At 36.2% G+C, this 19,068-nt stretch overlaps 1 protein-coding gene across 4 annotated transcripts in view; it reads left to right on the top strand.

Annotated features, from left to right (window-relative positions):
• Positions 1-18,693, top strand: part of LOC126650314 (uncharacterized) — a 44,355-nt gene extending 25,662 nt beyond the window's left edge. For 2 of the 4 annotated variants that reach the window (XR_007631403.1, XM_050334910.1), the window contains exons 5-6: positions 10,092-10,117; positions 10,690-10,828. The gene's annotated coding sequence lies outside the window, so the exon portion shown is untranslated. Of the gene's footprint in view, positions 1-10,091; positions 10,118-10,689; positions 10,829-11,155; positions 16,337-18,426 lie in introns of those variants that run through there. The other 2 variants (XR_007631402.1, XR_007631406.1) reach the window with 2 other exon arrangements.
• The last annotated feature ends 375 nt before the right edge of the window (positions 18,694-19,068 follow it).

The following is a 19,068-nucleotide window of genomic DNA, read 5'->3' as shown; positions in this document are numbered from 1 at the left end:
CTTCTAGCATATTTGAAAAGGAGTGGGTGGCAAGGGCCTTAGAGCTATCTGGTTATAAAGCAAACAAAAGGTAGCAGAGGCACATTAGTTGTATAAATTAATCAGAAATGCAGAACTGGAAAACTCCTATAGAGAAGTCTGTTAAAAAATTACTTACTTTGAGCATACTAGCATTTCATTTACTGGCTTTCCTTAATAATATTACACTTGAACAACAAGATTGTTCCATTTATTTTTTTTTTAAATAATGTTTATCTTTCCTTTTTACATGAAAGCTTTTTAAACAAAGAAAAACTCAATTCCCTTTCAGTTAGTTTAAGGGACTAAACCAAGTATAAATCTCATCAATAAATTTACTGCTTGCATTTAAGACTGAATCCATGTCAGTGGAGGACTACAGTACTTAAACTTCTTTTCCCAAATCAGAATCTTTATTTGCAAATCACCAAGTGCAAAGAACTACTGAGTGCCTGTAGGAACAATCTAATTTTGAATGTAGTTGTTTTTTGGTAACATATCTTACCTGCATCAGAGGCTTCAGCTAATAAGGAATAATTTCATTTTTCTACCAAGTCTTTCTTGCTGTTTTTCCCTTCTTTATACTTTATGCCAGTGTTCTACCATTTCAGCAATGCATGCAATATCCTGGCATAAAAGAACACAATAGAAATACTGCTTGTCTAAGTTAAAAATATTGGTTTGTTTCATTCTCAAATTTAATACAGTTTAATATCTTTCTGTCTCCCAAGTTTTTGCTTTACTACCTAGCCTGTTAAAGTTATCTGGCTTCTGAGTGATTTTTCAAATTTCTTTGGCCATCAACAGGATATTCATTTTGTAATCTGAAAGTCAGTTTTGTCAATGAAGTAAAATATTTTTGATAAAATTAACTCTCTGAGAGAATTCTAATGGGTTTTTAATTGTATTCATTTAGAGTTGAACAGGTTGAAAATGTTCATAAAATACACACTGTTATTGGGAAGTGCTAATGGAAGTGCCTGCTCTTCTTTTTTTAGTGTGTTTCTATTCAGCAGTATCCACAAATCATTCAGTGTGTCCATTACTCTGGTACTGGATGTAGGAGCCTAAAGCCTGCCTAGGTTATACTTTAAAATTTTGAAGTGCCTTATGATCTCTGCTTTTTACCCTTGTTGCTCACTAAGCATCTTCTGTGAATATATGTAGATGCAAATTAATAGCAAACTAATTCATATGCAGAGTATTATTATTGTACTACTAGTTAATACATATTTTTTTCCCAACGTTTAAGTAAATTATTGATTACAAAAATTCCAACAATTCCAATTTCTTTTTTTTTCCTAAAACATGTCTTAAAATTGCTCGCAATATATTACTAAGGATATTTTTGCATAGGTGACAAAGCGCCATGCAGCCTGGCTGGCCCCTGGTGGTTGTAACATTGTGGCTCACCATGGCAGTCTGGTGGGACAGGACCTGGCACCTGCTGCCTGTTCCAGCCCCACCCAGGAACAGGGCAATGGTGGGGACAGCCCTGGACATCAGGCAACTTTTTGGGTACAGGAATGGGCTGAAGGTGTTCTGGGACATGGGGCTGCTGGGGGGCCCCATAGGGGCTGGGCAGGGTTGTGGGCAGCTGAAGACCAGCCCTGCTGCTGCATTGTTGGGGCAGGGGCTGAAAGCCCTGAGGGCCGACATGGACTTCTAGGCCACCGGTGGGATGAGGGGGGTCCCAGGAGGCTGACATGGGGCCCTGTGGTCAGGGTGGGAGAAGTCCCATCTTGGGTTTCCCCAGGTGTCCTCAGTGGTGGGCAGGGACAGGCAAGAACTGAGTGCTCTCAGGGTCATTCAAGCAGGAGTGCTATGTTCCTTCTTCTGTTTTTGTTCCCTCAGGTGAAATGTCATCTACAGTAATTGCATAAATGCTATTAATTGAAATTCTCACTTAGGCCTGTCCATATATATTGCAGATGAATAAGTGAATTTATTTATTATACATGAGCTAGTACACATATTGATTGCTGCTGTAGTGGGCTTGTACTTAAAAATAAGACATCAACATTACAGATGACAAGACAAAACTCTATTCTCTTTTTTGATCTGTAAAGACATTGCAAATCTTATGTAGTCCTTACATAGATGGATTTCTTTACATGAGTTTCCTCCTTTCAGATTATTAATTTGTTATGTAGATGTTGTTTTAACCTTAATTATTTACTAAAGGAACTCCTTGCAATAAATAATCCTTAGGCCTGATTACTAAAAAATTAAAATATGACCTATGTTTCAAGTACCAGCCAAAAAAAAGTATTTCTGGGTAATAATATTTTTCTGTACAAAGTAAAGAGAGTATTTTTAATAGATACATGCAGTTCTGCAATTTGGTTGCTGCTTTTGCCTGCATTGCCTATGCCTTGTGATTAACTGAGGCCTAAGAAATTGCACCCAGAACATCTGATATACCATTTTTATCCAATTAAGTCAATAATCACAAGGATTTGGAGTTCTCCACTAACACATTATAGTTCAAAATTGGTTGATACTAACCTGTCAGCTCAAGCGGATTAACAGCTGGATGTCATTAGCAGGTTGCGTGAAGGCTCCTAATCCATTTTAGGATGAAGCTAGACAGGTTAGTTTAAATCATCTTAGTGGGGTTTCAATTAGCCTAAACCCATACTACGTACCAGTATGATGATATACACATATGTCTTTTTAATCTATATTTACTTCAGCAGTTTCTCTCTCACATGTATGTCAGCATCTCTGTTTAGAATAAATACCGTCCTGTGTCTCTCAGCTGAGCTGTTCCATGTGCTCACACCTGCACCCACTGCAGTCAAGTTATCAAAATGTCATTATTAGTTTAAGCTTTTCTAAAATACTTTATAGGGAAGGTGTCATAAAGTCTATATGAGAAATTATATTTCAAAACATTAATTCATTATTTGAGCAATGTTATATTTCTAAGAAGTTACATTTAACAGAATGAAATTTGATTTAAATGTTACAGATTATAGGGAAATCTCTTTACCTGAAAGTACTCCTGTGCACCTTCTTAAACTTCAATGGACCTACACTGATACATGCAACTGAAAATGGAGCAGGAACATCCTAATGGTGGACAACGCATCAAATACACATTTCATATTCTGAATAATTATGGAAAATTATGAATTCTTCTGTCCTCTAATTATAACTACCCTGTAATAACTGTTGAAAATAATTAATTTACTATTCAAGCAATTTACTATTATCAGTGTGGGTATCAGTCTAAGTTGTTCTCTTATTTATTGAGGAAAAATGTATTAGATACATTCCGAGCCCTCACAACTCCATATGGTTCCCCCTGTAATGCTGTCATGTCACTTGGCCACACAATTAACACTCTTATACTCAGAAGGCAGCACTTCAGACAGATGAACTCTTGTGTTTGATGATGCATCTCCTTTTTAGGCTTGTCTCCTTTTATGCCCACCACCATTCTTGCTCTACTTTTTCTCTGTTATTGCACAGTGATTCACTCATTAGTCATTCTTGTCACAACTCCTTGCTGCAAGTGGACCTTGGGTGTAGCTGTTCTGCAGCTTCCTAACCACATACATATGGAGTCCCTGAAAGCAAAATGGTCACTGAAAAGATGTCTCAAGAAATAGCAGTCTGAGGCTGAGGCCCAGCTATCTTCTACACTCTTACACATAAGCCAGGCACGAGAGGTTACTTTTTGCAAACCTTTCATCATTTGAGGCACAGCATTAAAAGACACTGGATTTCTAATGCTTGACAGAGTTCAGCATAAGACAGCAAAGTCACTAAAAAACCTGAATCATTAATATAGCACTTAGATTTCATAATAGCTGATTGTTTCAGGGCAGCAGGGAGAGGTATTGAATGGGTAGAGAAGACGAACGGATTGAGAGAAAGCATGACTCAGTAACGTCAATCTATTTCATGGACTGATATGAACAGCTGTCCTTAAATTACGACTTGGTGTTGCTAAGTTTCTGTCCTGCTGTGTGTTTTCTGTCCTTCTGGAAGGTGATTCCTTTGAATGAAAAGATAAAATTTTTTGGATTATATATACATACACTGAAGTTTGGAGCTATACCTACCTTCAAAAAAAGGGAGTTTTTCTTACTGATCATGGTTTGGGGGACAATCAAATACTGGTAGTTGTTGGGAAATGCACAAGGTTTTTGTGCATTTATCCCTTTATTTATCAATCCATGTGGAAATACATTTCCTCAGCATCCACTACAGGCATTACCAGGGTATCCAAAATCCAATGAAATCTGGTTCCTCAGAAGGGGGAATTATGCAAGTGTCAGCCCCATAAACATCATCCATTCCTTTTAAGAATGGAGATAATAAGGAGAGTCAAATTTACAACCTGAATTAACCCAACTTAGTTTCACAAAGGGAGAATTCAAATTTTTTACTCTCAGTAAAATATTCGTGCAACTTTATCAAGCTCTTTTCTGCTCCATCACACAATTCCTCTGTGTCTTCCTCCACTTTCTTTACTGTAAATGGAAATAAATAATCTATGTAAGAATCTTCATGATTTATTTTGATCTTGCATTACTTGAAAGTTAGAATATAGTTTTAATAATTTTTAACTTAGCTATAGAAATATTTGATTTGTTAAAAAAAAAGAAGAAAGAAAATACTAAAACATGCATATAAGTCTCTGTCTTACTGCATAGTTCTGCAGTATATTCTTTGAAAGAACAGATAGGATGACTTACATAGCTACAATACAAAATTTCAAAGTGCTAGGCCTTGACACAATACATGTTGTTTGAAATGCTGTTCATGTTCTGTATTTTATATCTTGTAGAGTGTTCCCCCCTTGCAGCACTGAGACAGTGTTTAGAGGATTTATAAAAGAAGTTCTTGGAAGTGAAGGAAAGCAGTACATATAATATTTTTAGAGTAAGGATTGCTTTTTACCTACTTCTGAGAAACATAACAACATCTAAGCAAAAGTAATGCTTCATGTTTACTGAGACAGAAACAAATTCAGAGTTAAGATGTTAGATGCTTTCATTACAATAGTAGTACATCTGGATCTGTTAATCTAAATGGAACTGCACTGAACATCACATTTACATTCTTTAAATTTTTTATATTCTTTTGTTCTTTACATTTTTTTGTTCTTTTCATCTGCCTGAATTAAGGTGTAAATGAGATCATATGCTGAAGTCAACAGTACAGAATTTTATTTATCAGTAAATGTGAGGTAGAGAGAGAGAGAAAGAAATAGAAAAAAAGACGGGGGGGTGGGGGACGGGGAGAAAGAAAGGGAGTGACAGAGAAACAGATTAAGTAGGAAAAGTATAACCTCTCCATGGATTCTAACGGCATCCCATTGACCTTCTTGTGATCTTCTCAGTGGTGAAGGTTCCAGTTTTGTCAAAATGATGGTTGCAGTCTGGATCCATCAAGGGAAGCCCAAGGTGGTGAGGGAAAAAGCCCATGAAACACAGAGTCCATAGCCAGTTTGTTATGCTTAGGCTCAGCTTTAGCTGAGAACACAGCTGCATTGGGCAGGGCACGTCTCCAGGGTGCAGGACTACTGCCTACCGAAGATTGTGCTCTATGGGGAACTTGCCATTGGCTGCCCCGAAGAGGAGATACAAGAACTGCCTGAAACAATCCCTCATCCTTGGCCATATTGATCACCACCATTGGTCTACCCTGGCCTCCAATCGGGAGGCCTGGAGACACACCATCTATAACGCTGCTGCTGCTTTTGAGAACACACACAGGATCATCCTTGAGGAGAAAAGACAACGCAGAAAGAATCACGTCTTGTCGATATCACCTGGGGAGTCTTTCTGCTGTGCCTTCTGCAACTGGACTTGTCTATCTCACATTGGCCTTTTTAGCCATCAGCGTGCTTGTAGCAAGCGTGGGTAGAGCCCTTCTCAAATCTTCTTTTGCGAAACCTAACCATGATGATGATGCTTCGGCTAGATGGGAATACCCCAGTACCTCCTCTGTGCTGGGGAGTTTTATACTGGATGATGCAATATTGGATCACAGGACATTGCAGGAATCTGACACCTTCTAAGATGGACATTACAGCTGCCTGTTACATCAGTGCTTTTGAGTGCATTATGGCCCATCACCAGAGATTAATATCTTTAGGCTATGTGTGAATTGTTCTGATGCTTCCCCAGATGCAAGCTATATGAGTCCTTTGTGTAAGGACAAAGGAACACTACCCCACCTCACAGGATTTGCCTTTTTCCTTACCTTGTTCAACACCCAGCTTGTAGCTCCAGGTGTTGGGAGTGCCTGCCCTCAGCACCTGGGTGGTTACTTGGCACATTGACAGCTTGCACCTTGATTGTTTGAGCCATCAGCATTCCAGTCTCTCACACTTCTGCATACATTCTTCTCCTGGGATAATTGGACAACAGTACCACTTTTATCTTATCTCAAGTTCCCTTCACACTCCAAATTAGTAGGGATATTCAGGGTGGGGTGGGCTTCAGTAGGCAGTTATTTCTTTGCACAATTTGCTGCAGTGGACAAAAGCCTTTTAGTGATTTTAACAATGTTTAAGCCATTAACCATTTCAGTCTCTCACAACTATGGAAATTATGAAAAAGTATGCACTAAAATGAATGTAGAGTTTGTTTATTTACATATTTTATATTTAATATAAAAAGTAAGATTCTTGAAATTCTTTGTATGTAGTTAATGTTTATGGTAACATTATTATAGCTGAGTTATTCAAGGATAGAAGGAAGAGGCTTCTTATACTTTGGTCACAAAATATGTGTATATCTTCTGTTCCTGCATCTTTTTACGTGGTTGTCAAATAGTGTGATCTTTGTCAGTACAGAAGTATAATTATGTTACAAAAAAGATACCACATGATTTAGAGCACAGATAATCTCTCCTCAGTCACTCCTGATATTGTGATTGACCATCTTGACTCACTGTGGGTTATGTTTACAGAGAACCAGGAACCCTAAACAGCATAGTGCTGAGACATCCCTATAGCTTTAGACTATGACAGTAGAGTTCAACTTAGATTATTGATTTGGGCATTTGGCCAACATTACTGGAGCATTTAGCAACAGTGTGAGGCAAAGAAATAAGAAGAGAAAGCCGGGAGGCAGTAATGAACCCTGGGGCTGGAGCAGAAGTTAGTGGTAGCAAGGTGTGGTCGAAAAAGGTGGAGAAACACTACTTTGCTACACATTTTCTAAGTGCTTAAAACTTTTCCATGGCATACAGAAAAAATATATGCAGATTTACAAGCATGTATATTTTTAGGGATGCGCACACACAACACAAACACAAACATAAATATGTGGCTGTATAAACATTAATTTTGTATTTTTAAAGTGTCTATATATTAGGAGAAATTCCAGCAATGTTGGTATACTTTATTCCCTGAAATATGTGTTGGTAGATATTTTCGAGAGAAAAACAAAGTAAAAAGGATATTCTGAGCTACTGCAGTTTGCCAAGCTGTTCAATTTTATTCAGGGCATCTTAGGAACATATAAATAAAGACAAAGTGGCAAAATATCCAAGTGTTTATCAGATTTAGGGAAACAACATATATTTCCCCCCCGCCCCACCTCCTCCCGGAAAAGAATTATTTAATTTAAGAATGTTTACTGCATCAATGTTGGTTTTGCTGGTAGACAGTGAGTAAACAAGCTATAATGCCATCTACAATATAAACTTATAAACCTAAAGTCTTAGCTTGCTGCTGTCAGATTCAAGGGCAAAGCTCCAATTGACTTCAGTGGAGCAGGGATGAAGTATGGGACTAAATAAAGTTCAAGTTAGCTTGAAATTTATGGCATACAAACTCATTCTTGTTGTTTTAAATGTGTCTGATATACCACTTTCCTATACAAAAAGATAAACTTTTCTGAGCATTCGTTATTTTCCATTTGTACTTTACGGAGTGTGGCAATTTTTATTTCTACCACCAACCTAATTTTCCAGAATATTTTTCAGTAACTTTATTCTATTTGGTTTGACATTATGTTTTTGAGTTTTAGTCCCAAATTTGTTTACAATAGGTTTTTACATATTTACAATGTTTACAATAGGTTAAGAACAAGAAAAAAGAGGTTTTAAGACTAACAGTTTCCGTTATAATGCCTGCTAATCTACTTAACCGAATCCTTCTTTCTCAGATAATTTGCCTTCTTTGTTCTTTTCATTTTTCTGAACCAACATTTGTTGTGGAGCTTATTAAATTTATTTTGCACCCTATGTATTTTACTACGTTGAATTAATGGTATTTGAAATTCTTATATATGTTAAATCCTGAATTGCTTTATATCCAGATCTGGACTGCTTTCATAGTTGCAGTTTTGTCTCTGTTAAAACACTTGTGTGTCTATTATCACATATCCCAATTCTATCCCTTTTCTTTAACTATACTTAAAAAAGTCATCTTGATAGCTTTAAATCAAAACTAGAAATAAGAAAATCCATATATAGCACATTTAGAAGTCCATGTCTTCAGGTGTTTATTCAGTTCCTATTTCTTTCTCTGTGTTCTGTTTTTCAGCTAACAACTGATCTTTTTTATTCTTTTAAACCCTCCCTTATGAACTGTCTATTAAATTAAGAACTAATTTAAGAATAGCATTCAGTCCAATCACAGTACTTTGAAAATTAGTGCTTTACAAAAAACTTACTTTCAATTTTGGAAACTGCAGATTACCCATCATCTGTTTTGCCTCAATGGAAACCTAAAATGGGAGAGTTCCTATAACCTTGAAAGCCTCATGAAATAGCAGGAAAAGTGGTGCTTATTGCACTTATCTGAGCAACTAAATTCTTCACTTCTCACATATCTAAAATGTTCACTAATATGCATGGAAATTTTTGATCTGTGCAAAATGCAGGATAAGCCCGATACGCACCACTATTTATACTACAGAAGAAGAGGGTTAACTGTATGCCTCATAAGGAGTGACTGATCCAGCATTTGTCACTCGAAAACAGAAAAAAAGAGGTGTGTGCCATAGGTTAGAATACATTGTTATGGGCATTGCTGTAAGTTGCCTTCCTGGAGTAAGTTAAACTAAAAGACACTTTTTTTTTTTTTTTTTTTTTAGTATTGCTCTTAAAGAATATAAAGAAAAAGAAAGAGATAAAGTTTGGAAGCTCTACCTCCCCTACTTTTTCCTTAAATAAATGGTGCTCACTGATAAACTAATATAACTGAATGAAAGAGAGTCTGGGGAGCAAAACATTAATTAGAAATTAGACAGCTAAGAGATCTAGGAGATGGGAGACAGAATAAGCAAGTAGGTGGAATGTGGAAGGATAAGAACAGGCCACTGGATCAATCAGTTGATGAGGTCTTGAAATATGCATTCACTTATAGGTATAACTTAAGCAATGACGTGCTACTTTTCTTGGGGAAAAAAAAAAAGACTGGAACAATATCTGGGGTGGAGCTCACTCATTAGCAGACAATCTGGTCTGGACCAAGTTCAGTACAATATATTGTTCCTGGAAGGAAGATTGTTGCTCAGCAGGATACTCACAGCATCTGGCTTAGTGAGATATTGTAGTTCTGACTTAGGTGCTCAGAACATCCTTCTGAAGGACCACATATTCCTCCACTGATTAAATAAGGAGCCCAGGAAACAAAATTTAATTTGTAAGAAAAAGTATGGAAAAAGGAAAAGTAAGTAACATTTTTTTCAAACCCTGTGCCTCACTTCACCCTCAGAGGTTCATTTCTTCTCTTTCTTCACTGCAGCAGGGAGGCACTGTGATACACCCTTATTTATCATGGCACAGCAAGTGATTCTTGATGAGTCAGTAAGGCTATACAGACTAGCACATTCAAAGGATGAGAATCCAGTTATTGCAAGTCCACTTCCTTAATCAAGTTTGCAGGGGAAATATGACAACTCTGCAAGATCTACTTTTCCATTTCATACTAAAAGTTGTATAACTCCTGCTGCAAGGGTATAGATATAATGTATACTACATAATGAAAGTAGAATTATTATGAAACTAGTGCTTTTCAGTTTGCGTTAGAATTTTGCTAGATTTGTTGTTGACATATTAAATAATCTTCTCTCTGTTTGAATTGTCCTTTCTTTTAGAATGCGACTGAAAATTAAAGGAAAAAGTGAGTACCCTCTCATTGCTGATACTTAGATTGTTGAGTGGTTTATGTATCTGCTATTGTGGACTACGATATATTACGTCTTAACTCATTTTAGAAAATGCAAGAGTAGGCAGATTTTTATTTTTAATAAAATAACATTTGGTATTGTAAAATGTTCTTGAATAGTATGTGTACTTAAAAGAGTTTAGAGTGAAGTGGCATTTAAATAAAGTCCAGTCAAAGAAGTATTATGTTTTCTTTATAAGAAATTTAAATCTTAAAATTAAATTCAAAACTATTAGAACACTCAAAAAAGCCAAAAATTATTGTTCTGCTTTTATATAATCTTTTTTGAACCTGTGCATTCCTGGATATTTTTATTAGACTTTGCTTGAAATTTGCAGAAATCTGCATTATTTCATGGTTACAGTATCACTCAGAAATAACCTTTGTTTTATAAGGGACAGAACACTTTGAAGTAGGATCTTACAAGCTCCTAACAGATTATTGATTTTAATGATGTCAGATGTGTACTTTTTTTTATTAGAAATATAGGTTTATAGGTTCATTTGGCTATTTATTTTTACTATCAGAGAGAAAACAAAAGCTAATTATGTATCTGGGGCCTACCGCATATTCATTCTGGGTCTGCCACCACGATCAGCTCTACTTAAACTGGCCAGCCCTGACCTGGGTACCAGTAATACAGACTGAATGAAGATGAGATCCCTCTGAGGCTATCAGTAGTTTAGGAGCATCATAGGTGGACCTCCTTGTTGATGTTGAACTCTTCTACAGTAGCACCCACAATGCTTCATTCTGGAAGTCAATCATTTGGCTTTTGTCATTAATCTCTTTACCAGCTCTTGGTTGGCTTGGAGAGATTCAGTGTGTTTGGAAAATTTTAACTTCAGTGAATGCCCCGAGGGATACAACTTTCCATATCCTCAGTTTTATTCCTTGCTTAGTTTTTTTTCTAGCTTTTTTTTCTGAAATTTCCCCACTACTCATGATATTTTGCTCCTGGGTCTCCTTCCTTCTTCACACAAAATTATTTAGATCACAGGGTACTACATGGGTTCCAGAGGCAACTGCCAAGTAGTGTGACTACAGTGATGAAAGCACTGTGAACACAACCAGTACATTCTTCATGGAACGACCACAGTTTTTTCCTGAAGGTGATCCAAAAGAACAATATGAAGCCTACCTTCTTTCCCAGCACTGACTTTACATGGATTTCAAAATCAAAGATCAATATAGTAACAAAAGTACTCGGAGTTTCCAACAGCTGTGACATACAAGCTTATCTCTAGCAAGGATAAAGCGTATCTTTGTAGGACAGATCCTAATTAAGGTATTATTTTCTCATAGAACAAAGGACTATCAATACAGTCAAGCTTAACTGCAAGTTGCACTGCTGTCAGTATTTTCCAAGTAAGTTAAATGACTGATGTAAAGAAAATTAAGAAAAACCCCACAACAAAATATACCACAACAAAAACCCCAACAACAAAAAAACCTAGTGAAAATAAACAAACACACAAACAAAAACACACTACCAAAATCAAACAGAAACACTCTTGTCTCCTTCCACAAACAAGAGAAACAGAAAAAAAAAGTCTCATTTCTTACTACCCTCCCAGAAGCAATACACAGGGAATACTTTGATATGCAAACACCTGTGTAAAATAGAATAGTCCTACCATACTGTGCTTTTTGATAAATAACAATCTCATAGAAAATCACACAGCTTGAATAATACTTTGAAATTTTTTTTAAACCCATTGTTTTGCTGTAAGAGACAACATATCCATGGTAAGCATTCCTAGTCAATGGGAGATTTCAAAAGAGACTTCACATGGCCCAGGAATCTGAAGTTTGGATTTGTCCTTAGACATTGTGGCAGGATAGACTCACTCTGATAAGACCTAAAATCCAATCGAGCTATCATGCAAGCCACTATGCAAGTTCAACCGCAGAAGCCAAGGTGTTGTCTTGGTGTTAATTATGCTGAAACCATACTGGTTCACCAGACTTCGAATACACACCTTGCTTTTGCAGTCTGATTTGACTTTTGATAAGATGATAGCTGGACTAGCAGTCCAGTCCCCCAGCTTCTTCTGACATAACCCTTGGAGTGTATGAATGGAGATTCCTCCCTTGGCTGGGTATGCCCTCCAAGGTTACTCCTCAAGGCTGAGAGAAAGAGATCTCCTCATGAGCATTGATATGGGTGAGTTACATCAAATCTCTACTTAATAATTATTTCTTTTTGCTAGCTTTAATATAACTGCTTCAATAATTGCTTTGTTACAGTGCACTGTACTACTTTATGCTATATTATGGTCTAGTAGTAGATTTTTAGCTTTTATATTGTATAGTAAATTGTTCTGATCAAGATCTTTTATCTGATAATTTGTAATAACAAAATGTTCATTTTATATAAGCATTCTGATCTTTCCAATCATTAAAATCTGTTGGGCAAAAGTGGTTCAGTCATTCCTTAAGTTTAAACCACTGACATAATCTGAGGCTAAGATCGGATACAGTCTCGCCTAGACTCCTCTCTGAGAAAGGGTTAAGAAAACAAGGCAGTCCTTTCTGCACTTGGTTACTCAAGAGCAGAGCTTTTTAGTAGATTTTGTCTAAACCTTCCTCTCCCACCTACAACAGACATTACAACTTTCTGCAACTGTAAAAACTGTAAACCTCAGTTTTTCCTCCCAAATGTTAAAAAAAAAAAAAAGGGAAAAAAAAGGGAGACTGAGAGAGAGCAAGGGTGAGATTAAGACAGTGTTAGGCAATTGTATGACACATTTTCCTTCAAACTACATAAATTACTTGTCATTTGGCATACACTTTTTCAAGTGTTAATTAAAATAAATGAGAAACATTCAAGTTAAATTTAGCATAACAAATTATATTAGCCTCATAATACGATAAGAACACATATTACTGTTTCCAACACTTTTTCTGGTGGATTTATTTTGTTGTATGAGCATTATTCCTGTTCTTCATTTTAGAAAAGGGACTTATCTTTGCTATTTAAATGTTTTATGGATAAAAGAGAATATTTAGATAAACATGCTATGCTATCTCTGTAATGGTATTCTGCTGTGCTATGTTTTGTGAAGTGCATACATGTAGGGCACTGTAAGATTATAAGTTTGGAGAGGTTTCTCGTACTTGATCACAAAATATGTTTATATCTTGTAATCCTGAAAAATTGGGAACTGTGTTAATTGTATGAATAAAGGAAGAAAAACATCCACTGGTTATTACAGAAGTAATTTATCTGGATTATAAATCAGATTTTTATTCATAAATGTAGGACAAGCTTTTGCAAAATAATTATGAACTATTCTCATAGCTGTAGGGTTTTATTTCTTCCATTTTTGGTCCCAGTAGATGAATATCAAAATTTCTTAGTACATGGATGAAAATAAAATGCAGCTGCTTATCTCAACAGACATAGAATTTAAGGTCACCTCAATACGGATTGTTTGTTTGTCAACTCTGGCATCCCAAATAAGTATTTCCTATTTATTTTTAATAAGTGTATATTCTTAACTATATTAATAAAGAGGAAATATTCCTCCTTTAAGGCATTTATTGAAATTTGCTGTATAAAAAATAAATACACGAGTTTAGGAGGAGAAAGGAAGCAATAGAATGATTATTTCGACTTATTTGGAAAAAGTCAATTGGATAGAGGGGAAAAGTTGCTGAAAAATTCGTTAGTGTTCGAAAAAAAAGAGGGAGTACTTGATAATGGGTATGACAGAAAAATATCTGTTTTGGATTTAAATTTGACTTTTTAGGACAATGTGAAATATATATTATGTAAAACATACCTATAAAAAGCAAATGTATTGCATACTATGTATTGCATACTATATACTGTACAAGCTGATTTACATTTACTAGTTCTAACTTATGTTTTTGTTTGTTAGAGAATTATGTTAATAACACCAAAATTGTGAGTTCAATCCCCATATGAACTATTCATGTAAGAGCTGGACTCAATGATTGTTGTGGATCCTTTCCAACTCAGAATATTCGGTGAAATTGTGTGAAATGTTTTAAGATTTCTAGATGGTCCACCAGAAGGTGGGTCCTTTCATGGGCTAGGATACTAAGTCAGGATGATTTTTTAAGGAGGCTTTAAAGATACCTTTTTTACTTCACTGATTATGTAGAAAATTTAGATGTTCAGTTCAGAAGAGCTAATTCAGCAGCCATCTAAAATTTAGGTAAACATTAAAAGCCTGAGTAAGATAGAATGACTACTAATAAGTAAAAGAGGACACTTAGGAGCCCTATTCTTAAAAAAACTTCAACAAACCCAACAAAATCATAAAATCATAGAATCAGCCAGGCTGGAAAGGACCTCTGAGATCATCAAGTCCAACCCTGGATCCACTACCACCATGGTTACCTAGACTATGACGCTCAGTGCCACATCCAGTCTCATCTTAAAAACCTCCAGGGATGAAGAATCCACCACTTCCCTTAGCAACCCATTCCAATGCCTGATTACCCTCTCTGTAAAGAATTCCCCCAAGAAACCCAGCGCAAATCAATCAAACAAAAAACCCAACAGACAAACAAACAAACAAAAACCATACAAAAAATCCCAAACCTAATCAAACAAAATTCCCAAATCTAATCAAACAAAATTCCCTCAAACCCACATAAACTAGCTTCACACTGTAGAACAGTCAGCTAAGGGTTGTCTGTACTGTGCCAGATGAGAATATGAATTAGGTAAAAATGATCTGGCCACTCTGGAAGCCCAAAACTACAGCTGTCTTTTAAACCAGAAAGCATCTAAAAAAGTTGCATGTCTTTGTAAAAAGTTACTGGAAGGTAACTTATTGCAGGAAACGTGCATGCTTGCTATTCCTTTATCTAGTATGTGACAAAATGTGAAAAACAAGTATGTTCAAGCACAATATGCAAAGCTATCCTTAATGGAATACCAGAGAGAAACACAGTAATAAAGTGAATTAATAAATAAAAAGATTAACTATATTCTCAAGACCTACCAAAATTGCTGTTATGGTTATTGAATTGTAATTAGAAGAAAAAAAGTGGGTATCAATAAGCAGCAGGGGCCTAACTGGGATGCATGACAAAGTAGAACTTTTTTTTTCTTTCTAGGTATTTCAAGACAAAATGGGATCATTTCAAACACAAGCAATGTAAAACAAGGTGAATTCCTTTACCTCAAAAATGCAATACCTTTAAACATTTATATATCTTATGAGTAACATATCCAAAATGGATATGTCTGCTATTAATAAATACATGAGAGTTCATAAATCATAAATTGACATTTCAACCAATTCCTTAATTTTCAAAAATGATTCTAAATATTGATGTTATGCCCCTGTGGATCTCCTGTAAGATAGTTCAGTTATTTGAACAGTTTTTTCATCTGGGAAATCCATGTTTTTGTGGAATTGCTTTATCAAAGGTTTCTGAGTATTGTTTTCCTTTCATTTACATGTTACCAAAGTGTAAATTTATAGCAAAGATGGTAAATTAAGAAGATAATCACTACTGCTCTGTCTGAGAGAAGACAGAATCATCCTCCTCGAAGATTTGATTTCTCACAGAACAGACAAAACAGGCAAACAAAGATTTGAGCTGGAATTGTCCAATATCACACAGTAAATGGAGTGAGAGATAAGGAGGTATCTATAGGACTTGATTTGCAAACAAGCAGTGGACTCATTAGGACATGCTATTTTTGAAATTGGATAAGTCACAGAATTTTCAAAAAAACAGTACTGACCTTTTATGTAGCTATACAGGAGAGTGATCAAACTGTGCACAGCAAAAAAATACAGCATCCTAAAAATCCACCATTAAAATTTCAGGATAAATGCAGAATATACAGAGATCCTGAGTTTTTCTTTTAGCAAAACTGATTTTCTAAAGAAATTAGCTCAATAAATTTCAATAACTTATGACTATTTTAACTAGAGTATTTGTGCAATTTGGGACTATTTTGGAAACTATTCTCTTTCTATGACATTATATTTACCTCTGAGATAAAACACTGCTGTACAAATCTTTACAGCCAGAAAAAGGATAGATATAGAAAACTAATATGATCTTCACTCCGAAAAAGACCAATAAGCGCACATAAACACCTACTTCCTATAGAAATCTTCAAATAATATAAATATACCAATTCATTTTTAACAAAGATAAAATGTATGGTGTTTTCAGCTGTAGACTATTATACATAAGGTATAGAACTGTTTACCTGTATTAATCAAAGTAATGTAATATAGAATTAATATAAATATTAAAATAAACTGCAGTCAAAAAAGTTCCTTGAAATTGTGCTGTGGTATCTTTCAAGCCTGATAATATTCTAAATATTTGATCTCAAATCTAACAAAATTATCAGAAATAAGCCCATTCTGCCCAGTACTTTTCTTGTTTACAAGACAGAACTCTTAATCAATAAACCATTTTCTGCAATAAATTTTTTTTCCATACCACAAGAAATAGGCAGTACATTTACATTAGCACAGAAGATTGTAGTGGCTTGACCCTTGCTGGATGGCAGATACCCACCAAAGCCACTTGATAACTTCTCAGCTGGAGAGGGGAGAGAAAATATAACAAAGGTTTGTGAGTTAAGATAAGGTCCAAGAGAGATAACTCCCCAAATACTGTCATGGGCAAAAGAGACTCAAACTGGAGATATTAATTGAATTTATTACTAACAAAATCAGAGCATGATAATGAGAAGTAAAATAAATCTTAAAAACATGATTCCCCTAACCCTCCCTCCTTCCCAAGCTCTACCTACTCACCCTCAGTGGCAGAGGGAGGTGGGTAGTGGGGGTAATGGTCAGTTCATCACACATTGTTCCTGCCACTGCTCAGGGGGAAGAGTTTTTCCCCTCCTTATACGTGGAGTCCCTCCCACAGGAAAGAGTCCTCCATGAACTTCTCCCACGTGAGTCCATCCCACAGGCAACAGTTCTCCACAAACTGTGGCACAGACTGCTCCAATGTGGGTCCCCCACAGGGTCACAAGTCCTACCAGGGAACCTGCTCCAGTGCTAGCTCCTCTCTCCCCAGGTCCACAGGTCCCTGCCAGGACCCTGCTCCAGCACAAGTTTCCCATGGGTTCACAGCCTTCTTTTGGGCTGTGCCGGTGGGGTTCTCCTCCATGGGCTGCAGGGGGACAGCTACTCCACCATGGTCTTCACCATGGGCTGCAGAGAAATCTCAGCTCTGGGGCCTGGACCAGATCCTCCACCACCTTCTCCACTGACCTTGGTGTCTGCTGAGTCGTTTCCCTCACATATTCTCACTGCGTTCTTTGCTGGCCACAATTACATCTGTGCAATAACTTTTATTTTTTCTTCTGAAACACATTATCACAAAGTCATTACTACCACCTCTGATTTGCCCAGCCTTATCCAGCCAGCCAGCCTCTCTGCCAGACATGGAGGGAGCTTCTGGCAGCTTCTCACAGGAGTCACCCCTGTAGCCCCCTGCTACCAAAACCTGGCTGTGCAGAACTAGTGTAACAACTTACATTGTCTTTTGAAGGCTGTTCTCAAGATTCTCTGAAGACCAAATCTGCAGTGTGAACAAGACTGTAAGCCGCAGTGAGACACAAATATTGCTGAAGGATGTTCCTTGCTATGTGAAACCAATGCACTTAAGTATGCCCACTGGCTCTGTATATACTGCTCAAGAGACAGCTTTTTGAATTTGAAGTGAGCTTTTCAGAAGACACAGCAATACTAAAGATATACACTACTCCCAAAACTTCTGAAAGAGCAGAACAGTTATAGCCTTTTTGCACCCAAACACAAGCCTCTGTTCTTATTATGATTGAACACATTAGTTGTCTTGAATACTTGGTGCTCTAATGATAGTAATTTAGATGGAAAATACATTGTGCTATGTGGAAAAATAGGGATAATTTTATCAGAGAGAAATACTTTCTGAAATCAACACTCAGAAGAGAAGCTTCTGCTCTGCACTTGACTTCTTTATTGTCTTTAGCTTAGAACATTTTGTTTTCAGTCATCTTGCTGCTGCTGCTATTTGTAATATACCCAGCCTTTCATTTTTGTCTTTCTTGTCACACCTATTGTTTACATTGTACCCTGTAAATTCACTATGTCATTCCCTGATGATGTATAATGCTATAAGTTATGTAGTTGTGATTATTACTTTACATATACAAGTAATATAAACCTTTTCCCTTTTCCTTCCTTTTTTTTTCTTTTAATGCAGTAGCATTTGTGCCAGCTTACAGTCATATGTACCATTTTCTCCTTTTTCAGAACCAAGCTGCCAATTCTCATCCTGAATAGCTTTAAAATTGCTCATAGCAATCAATGACAACTGAGGCATCACTGAAGAATTTCTCTTATCTCCAAGCTCCAATTTAGATCAGTCATCAAGCTTGAGTAAGCTTGAACTGTCAGAACATTGTCCCTCATCACATGCTCTAAGCACAAAAAGTCAACTTCAAAATAAAATTTGTTCTATCTCTTACCACATTTTGTAATGGTCTAGTATGAACAATAAACTTTACTGAAATAGTACTGTCAATCTTTGTAACACAGATAACTATACCAACTTTTTATCTAAGGAAGGCTGCTCTACCTCAAATATGATCCACAGTAAATAATTTCCTTATATTTCTTCTTTTATGCTGTTTGATTTTGTTAGTGATCCATCCTACATTGCAGTATAGAACTTATTTTTAATAAGAACACCTTTTAAAAACATGAAATGAAGACATAAATTCAAATATGAGAAGGTAAGTATCTAAGTATCTAAATATCTGATATATCAAATATATCAGATATAAAGACCCATAGATATTCTCCTGCAGTGTCTTTATAGAGGCTTTCTTTCTTTCAGTCAGGATTCAGTCTTAAAAGAAAAAGTGCCTATTTCAGTCTTCTGCTCAGGTTGTA

The sequence above is a fragment of the Myiozetetes cayanensis genome, unplaced genomic scaffold (genome assembly GCF_022539395.1).
Source record: "Myiozetetes cayanensis isolate MyiCay16 unplaced genomic scaffold, myiCay2020 scf6-25, whole genome shotgun sequence".
Taxonomy (NCBI): Eukaryota; Metazoa; Chordata; class Aves; order Passeriformes; family Tyrannidae; genus Myiozetetes; species Myiozetetes cayanensis.
This window is presented reverse-complemented; position numbering and strand designations above follow the sequence as displayed.